Raw genomic sequence first — 7,829 nt, forward strand, 5'->3', positions numbered from 1 at the left:
TCTTCAAACTTTTTATGATAAAATTTGGTTTTTCAAACTTACACAAATATTAAAATTGGACACTTAAACTTACATAATTATAGAAATTATAACAATTGTATATAAATTTGAGAGTTCAATTTTTCTCATTTGGAGTCTAGTTTCTATAATTATTGTAGATTTTAAGGTTTAACTCTAACACGATGAGGATCTAATTTTTACAACTGAACGTTTGAATGTGTCATCACAATTACCATCATATTTCAGGAGTGGTTTTTGCAATTTGCCCTTAATAATTATGTCAATTTAAATTATGAACTTTCGTGAGTGTATCAGTCTATAATCTCAATTACTTTCAATTTGGGTAAACATTGTGTGAGACTCATATTTTTATTAATTAAACTTCTAAATTATTGTCAAAATGAACTCTTAAATAAGATTCCTTTTGGAAAATCGTTCATACATTAAGTCTGATAGTCTATTGTATTAATTCAACATTTGAAAAAGTCCACACACATGTAACAATTGATGCGTTGACTATTTTTAAAAATAATATTACTAAAATGGTCTAAATTGATTGAATTATAAAAATTTAGAAGCTTAATTAAAACAATGGAAGTCTTATACAATTTTTTTAAAACAAAATTTAAATGAATGGTAAATTGATAAGTTTACAAAAGTTTAAGATTTAAATTAATATAATTATTGTTGATGCCAAATTTTTTAAGAGGAAATGCATCCGTGTTTTTACGTTACAACAATGGTAAACCTATAATTTTGGAAAGAGAGGACCAACAAAACAAAAAGGAAAAAAAAACTATGATGCCAAAGTCAAAATGATAACTCTGGAATGAATAATAATTTAGAAGTTTAAGTTACCTAATATGAAGATATAATGATGTATTTATAAAGAAAGTTGTCATAGATTATTCCTTATGGTTTTAAAGTCATCTTAGAAAAATAAGACAACTGGGTCGAGGGGCGTGTCTAGTTTCATGTTTGACTAGGTCGGTCTTGGTCATCTCCTTTAGTCCATATTTCATATCTAAAATGATTTTTACTCACGTCCTATTAGGCATTAGGCAAGGACAAGGCTAAAAACACTGATTTGGACCAAGGCTTAAACTAGGTCTTTTTCCTAGACATGTTTTGGTCCTGAATTGTCACTTTCGATTGTTATCATGTTGTCTTGATATTGACTCTGTCTTTTCGCACTAAATGTTAGTTAAATCATTTGATCCAAAATCATTCATAATAATTAATATTAATAGATTCTAACTCATAATTCACAGAGTTTGGAGTATAAATAGATATTTTTATTCGAGGAAAAAATTACTTGTTTTATGTGTAAAGAAAATAAAATAATTAACGAATTTATTAAAACAATGCCCCTATTCGTGGAAGGCCGTAGTAGCGGCTAACATAGACAAAGATTCTTTCAATCAAAAAGGAAGCAACGCCTGAAAATCGGACACGTAATTCATGGCGCAAATGTCAAAAGTTTCTTACAAAACCTATCCCCCTTTCTCCCTCTCTCTCGTTTTCAGTTGCCGCCGTTTCAGCCATTTATGTATATGATATCGCCAATCCAACAATCACCATCTTCTTCCTTCGGAAAGGATGCCGGCCGCCGGAAAAAGCATCCACAAAGCTACTCCAGTCGCCGATTCGTAATTTTAGGTATTGCGTTCTCACAGCATTTCCTAAATTTTAAATTCCCGATCTGTGATTTACTGGAACTGCTCGTTTAGTGGATTTGATCTTATTCTGTTTTGGCGGATTGTTTATGGTAGTTGATGATCGGTGGAATCGATCTCGATCGAGTTGAATTAGTGCTCTATTCGGAAGATTTCGAGTTGAGGAGGAAGTATTTATCGATTATTGTTCGAATTTGATCGAGTTGTGTTGAATTAGAGCTCTGTTTCGAAGAATTCGCGCTTGTGATTTCGAGTTGGAGCGGCCCTTGTACCGTTTCCGCCTACTTTGCTGCTTGGTTGCGAAGAAAATCACTCGCAGGTTCGTTCTTCACTGATCTGATGTTGTATTGTTTAAAGTCAATTTGATCTTTTATTTTGTGATTTGATCGAGCAGAGAGGTAACTTTTGCAGTTTTTTCGTTGTTATCTTCTTCTTCTCTCGCTTTCCTAAAATAAGAGAGAGAGAAAATGATTTGCTTCTGATTCTGAGTCAATGGAAGATTCTCAAATTGCTGGTCTGCTGCCAAAAGCTTTTTCCTTGTCAATTTCACTACTCAATTGAGAAAGAAACTTATATTCTTTTTCTTTAATTTTCGAGAATATTCTCCATCCCTTTCAGATGATTACATCAAGAGCCCTCGATTTCTCCCAATTTCTTTGAACATCAAATACTCTGATATGATCACCGTGGTTGGGAAATCAAACTTTATGAATTAAGTACTCAACGAGATTCGTGTTAAAAATTTGATAAAATGGTGGGCAATTTCGAAACTATTTGGGAGAATAAGACTATTCCCTTCCACCAATACTTCACCATCAGCTTCGACCAGCTTCGACTTCCGCTCCCTTTCCACCAACTTCATTTATTGCTTATTTGGAGTCGATGGTGATCAGTTCCATCTTCTTCTATCTTAACTCCTCCGACACAAACTCCGTCATCGACAACTCCTAACAATGGTGCTATCATGAATAGAATTATTGTTTCTGAATCTATCATCACAGCCATATTTCCTCCACCCACTACTTTAAATTCGACTCTGTCTTTTTTCACTCTAAAATTTTCAAACTAATTAAAAAAATGATATTTGATTGTATAAAATTTTCAAAAAATCAAAATACAAAAACATAAAATAAGTTGAAAAAAGATTTAAATAGATCAAAACAAATAAATAAAATGATATTTGAAAAAAGAATTGGTTTAGTGTTGATATTTGAAAAGAAATAACAATATGGTTTGATGATTTAAACTGGGGAGATATTTTAGGAGAAAATAAAGATTATGATAAAAGAAACATGCAAAGGAAAAAATTAGTTACACTTAATTTGTCTTTTGAAAGTTTTTTATGATACTTCAGATGAGATATTTACGTGACCCACAAATTAGTCTCCAAACTACACCCAACAAATACATAAATTTAAAAACAAATACACTACAATTGAAAATCAATTAACCAAAACTATTTTGAACTTATCTAAAATTCTGTAACAATACTTTCTTGTTCTAACCCAAAATATCAGTTAGAAAGTGAGAGTTGGACCGATAACAAACTTTATCTAAATAATTGCATTTATGAAGATAGAAACCTATTTAGATTATAGTATGAAAATACCAATTAAAAATCGTCAATTGGAATTACCAACCAATTATGATGGGGGTGTTGATGCCAATCGTGGGATCTCGAGAACATAAGAGAAACAACTAATATTCGACGATGATACATCATTCCTTGATCGGATCTGTCTAGGTGGGTTTAAGACCCCCAAGTAAATTAGTTAATACCAACACCGTCCATATGCTTAGCCTACATTCTCAAAATGGCTCAATGGAGACCACTTTGAAAAGAAGAGACGTTGCGACTTGAACTCTTGGTCGATAGTCAACTGTCGAGCCTTTCATCTATGCACTAATGGATTTGATCGATAAAACCCGTGAATCTTGATTAAGGTTAATAGAAAGTGTAATAAAAGTAACAAATCTCAATTATGATAATTAATATAATATGGTATCTTAAATTTCAAAACAAGATTTGAAAATTAGTTGATGTACACGATTCGAAAATTAAAAACAACTATTGATTTGAAAATTAAAAACAACTATTGATTTGAAAATTCAAAACAACTATTGATTTGAAAATTCAAAACAACTATTAAATCGCGAGATTTATGACAAATTATCCACTTGAAATGATGATCTTAGTTGACGTTGAAAGTCCGCTGGATATATAGTTGAGCAATCAATTACAGTCTCATTAATAAATATGTCGAATTAATTTCACTGCAGTTAAAAGGGACTATAAGGGCATGCTAGGATTTCAGAAAATTGGACTCACGTGACATTTATGTATTTTGCTATAATTCAAAAGGATATTTTTTCAAATGATAATGTAATTACTACTATATACCTATTTGATTATTCCTATTTCTCATAATTTTTCTTACAACCATTTTGCAAATCGGGATGTAAGACTAACCCAAATGTGTGTACATATATAGTTTTTTCATATGTTATATTATATATATATATAAAGAATTAATAATATTTTTTAAAAAGAAAAAAAAATATATATTAAAAAATAATTAATTTTCAATCGCCTAATACAATCGGTCACTTCAAACCTAACCCAAAACTCAACCTAAATTTTGATCCAATGAGCAAAGCCTAAGAGTTGGGCCATGAACTTGACAATTTAAGATTGGGTCTTTACTTTTTCGGGTTGGGGCTTGACTGACCCAATGATTAGGGTAGTCATCAAGATGTGTTTTTTTGGTAGTCAATGATTTACAAGTGATTTTGTGGTACTAAAAAAAATTTGAAAAGTCGAAAACATAATTTTTGTCCTTATACTTTAAAATTTGTTAAATTTTAGTTTATGTATTTTCAAATATCCAATTTTAGTCCATGTAATTTCAATAAATCTTATAATTGGTTCTTAATGCTAGTTTATTGTTAGTTTTTTTTAGGGGTGTAAGAAGTCGAACCGAACTAGTCAAGTCGGGTTATATTTGAAATTTAGACCGAACAGTTAAGGTTTGGTTCGGTTCTTCGGTTCGCCTGACCCGCTTAAGGTTTGGTTCGATTCTCCGGTTCGCCTGACCCGCTCAAGTAGGGTTATTCTTCTTCGATTTCAATTTTCACTGATCTCACCCAGTCATCCTCAATCCGCTCTCCATCTTCTTCAATTTTAGGGACTGTTTGGGGGTCCAACGTGAGATGGCATATCTTTACATCCTATATCATCTCAGTGTTTGGAAGCCTATTATCCTATCTCATTGATTTTAATTGTTTGTGGTTCCATTTTTGGAACGCGTTTTGTATTTTACTGTCATTTTCTTTCTGTGTATTGTATATCATCTCAGTGCTTGAACATACTCGATCAGAACTCCCTAGACATCCAAACCCTCTAGACATCGAAACTTCCTACATCCTATATCATCTTAGCGCCCCAAACAACCCTTTAGTTTTCACTATCTCCTTTGCCACTCCCATCCCAAAAACTCATCCTCCGTTACACATCAAGTGTCGTCTCTCCGTCTTCATCAAGTTCTCTTCGTCTGCCACTCCCCTCTCTCCTTATCTGTCCGTTAGCGTCGCTCAGCTTTGTTGTCAGCGTCGATTAGGTTTGTTTGATCTGAAATTTAATCCGGGTTTTGTTTATTTTTTTGATATGAAATTTCTTCTAGGTTTATGGTGGACTTCTTCTAAAAATTCTTTGGATTTACTGTTTTTTTTTTGTCATGATCTTGATTTCTGAATCGACCCCATGTTTTGTTGGGGGGTTTTGATTCGTTAATTGGGTTACTGCGTTTTTTTCATGGCGGGAATTATTGAGCAAAAAAGCAAGAGGAGGGGAAGGAACATGGAAGGTCATTCCAATTTGTTAATCCTTCTTCTATCTCATTCAGATTCTCTTCTCCTTCCCCTTTTGCCTATAATCTAGTTCAAACAATTTTCCATTTGCTCTCCGTCATTATTCCCTCTTCTGCAAGTTTTTTTTTTATTCTTATGTTTTCATATCCGACCAGACCGGGTCAGGTCAGGTTGGTTTTCTTTCATACAGAACCAACTTGTTTCGGGTCAGGTCGGGTCGGTTTTCAACCTGTCCAATTACACCACTAAGTTTTTCCAAAAACTTTTTAATGTTAGTTTTTTCAAAACCTTTTAGGAAGAAGTATCGTTTTAGTTTGATTTTTAAAGAAGAGATGCATATGATCTCTAGGTCTTTAGAATATATGTTTAGCCCTCTAATTTTTTTAGAATTAGTGCTTTTGTTGTTAATAGACATAAAAGTAGTCTATTGCTAATAAAAATTAGTAATTACTAATGGACTTACATAATTTTTTTTAATTAACAATAAACATAAAATTGTTTGATAAATTGTAGACATCTAAAAGTGATAGAATGTGTAGACATCTAAAAGTGATAAAATGTAGAAATATTCTATTAGTGGTAGATATAAAATGATTTGTCTTATTAAAATGATATATTAATTAAGGGTGTTCGTGGGTTGGGTTGAGTTAGATGGAAGGACTTTTAAAATCCAACCCAATTGTTCGGTTGTAAATTTCTTCAATCCAAATAACTCTTATTAAAAAATAAACCCAATCCAACCCAACCATGAAATGTTTGGGTTGGGTTGGCTCGGGATACTCGGGTCATTTATTTAATTTTTTGTTCTAAAAGAAAATAAAATGTTAATATGTAAAAGTTTGATTTAATTATTTTTGTATATTGAATTAAGATTAACAACTCAATTCTAATTTATATAATGTAAAATTTTTTTTCAAAGTGCTAAAAAAACTATTTTAGGAGTTGTTGGAGAATAAATTATCCAACAAAAACTAATGAAATTAAATAAAACTAAAATAAATATATGTATATCTAATTATATCATAATTAAAAAAATATAAATTTTAAAGTTTATAATAAGTTCAGATTGGTTTAGGTTGGTTTGCTTCTATGTGAACCCATGAACCAACTCGGTCCATTAAATTTTCATTCATTTGAATCCAACCCAACCCAAAAGAGTTGATAATCCAACCTAAAGGTTGATCAATTTTTCGGGTCATCGATTTGTTTTGAACACTCTTACTATCAATGACAGAAGTCTATCATTAATATACTATTAAATGGTGTATTTGGTGATAGACAACAATTTAAGTTGTCATATTTGAAAATTATTTATATGTGTGACATATTTGCAAACATATTCAACAAAATTTATAAAGAAATTGTATTTTTAAAATTGATAACATAGGTACAATAAGGGTGTACATAGATTAAATTGGGTTGGGTTGAGGATATTTTTTGAACGAATCCTAAAATTGAGGTTGATTGGGTTGGCAAAACAAAACCCCCAAAATACCGAACCCAATTTTTAAAATTTGAATTGAATTGGGTTGAGTTGTCGAATTATAACTCTTAAAATTTGGGTTGAAATGGGTTGAGCTATAACATTTTCCCAACTAAACATGATCTCTGTCGTGGCGAATTCCTTTTCCCTTGTATTTGACGTACTTCTCCGCTAACAAACGTGAATTTCTTTCCTCATGGCCGATTTTATAACGCACGCGCATTGACATGAATTGCTCGCATTTTGTTGGAGATGCATACGAAGGTCAATGTTCTTCGTTTTCTTTTTTCCTCTTTTTATTCTTCCTTTTTGGCACATTCAGTTTTTTTCCCATTTTTAAGGCCATTAAATTGAAAAAAGATTGCATTCTATTTTAAGATTAAAAAATGAGACGATATTTTTGGATATAAGTTTATTCATTTGATATTAAAAAAGATGTGAATTCAACCTTAGAGGAGCAATTACAAGAAGTAAGGCAAAGAAGTAAGGCAAAGAAGTTTCAAGAGGCTTTCACACTATATCTTCAAAAGCTAACAAATTCACAAGAACCAACAAATAATTTTGAGCCCAAAATGTTAGTTCAACGAGTCAAAAATAGAATGACATAAGATGACACGGGAAAAGTCCTATAGTTTGGAAAATGACATAGAGGTAAAAAAAAAAGTGTGCAGATTTTGTGAAGAAAAATGTCGTCAAATGTGCATTGCATGAGAAAACGTGATGTCAAACATTATCAAATGTGAAAGTGAAGTTTGCCACCTTCTAGAGGAGTTATTTAAGAAAATTTAGAGATTTTCTATATT

At 31.6% G+C, this 7,829-nt stretch overlaps 1 long non-coding RNA gene across 1 annotated transcript; it reads left to right on the top strand.

Moving 5' to 3' along the window:
• The first annotated feature begins 1,329 nt into the window (after positions 1 to 1,329).
• LOC120067810 (uncharacterized) lies at positions 1,330 to 2,265 on the top strand. Its single transcript, XR_005479022.2, has 2 exons — positions 1,330 to 1,659; positions 1,773 to 2,265. It is a non-coding gene; the product is annotated as an uncharacterized LOC120067810 (long non-coding RNA).
• The last annotated feature ends 5,564 nt before the right edge of the window (positions 2,266 to 7,829 follow it).

Source organism: Benincasa hispida, chromosome 12 (genome assembly GCF_027475165.1).
Source record: "Benincasa hispida cultivar pf3 chromosome 12, pf3_genome.v1.1, whole genome shotgun sequence".
Taxonomy (NCBI): Eukaryota; Viridiplantae; Streptophyta; class Magnoliopsida; order Cucurbitales; family Cucurbitaceae; genus Benincasa; species Benincasa hispida.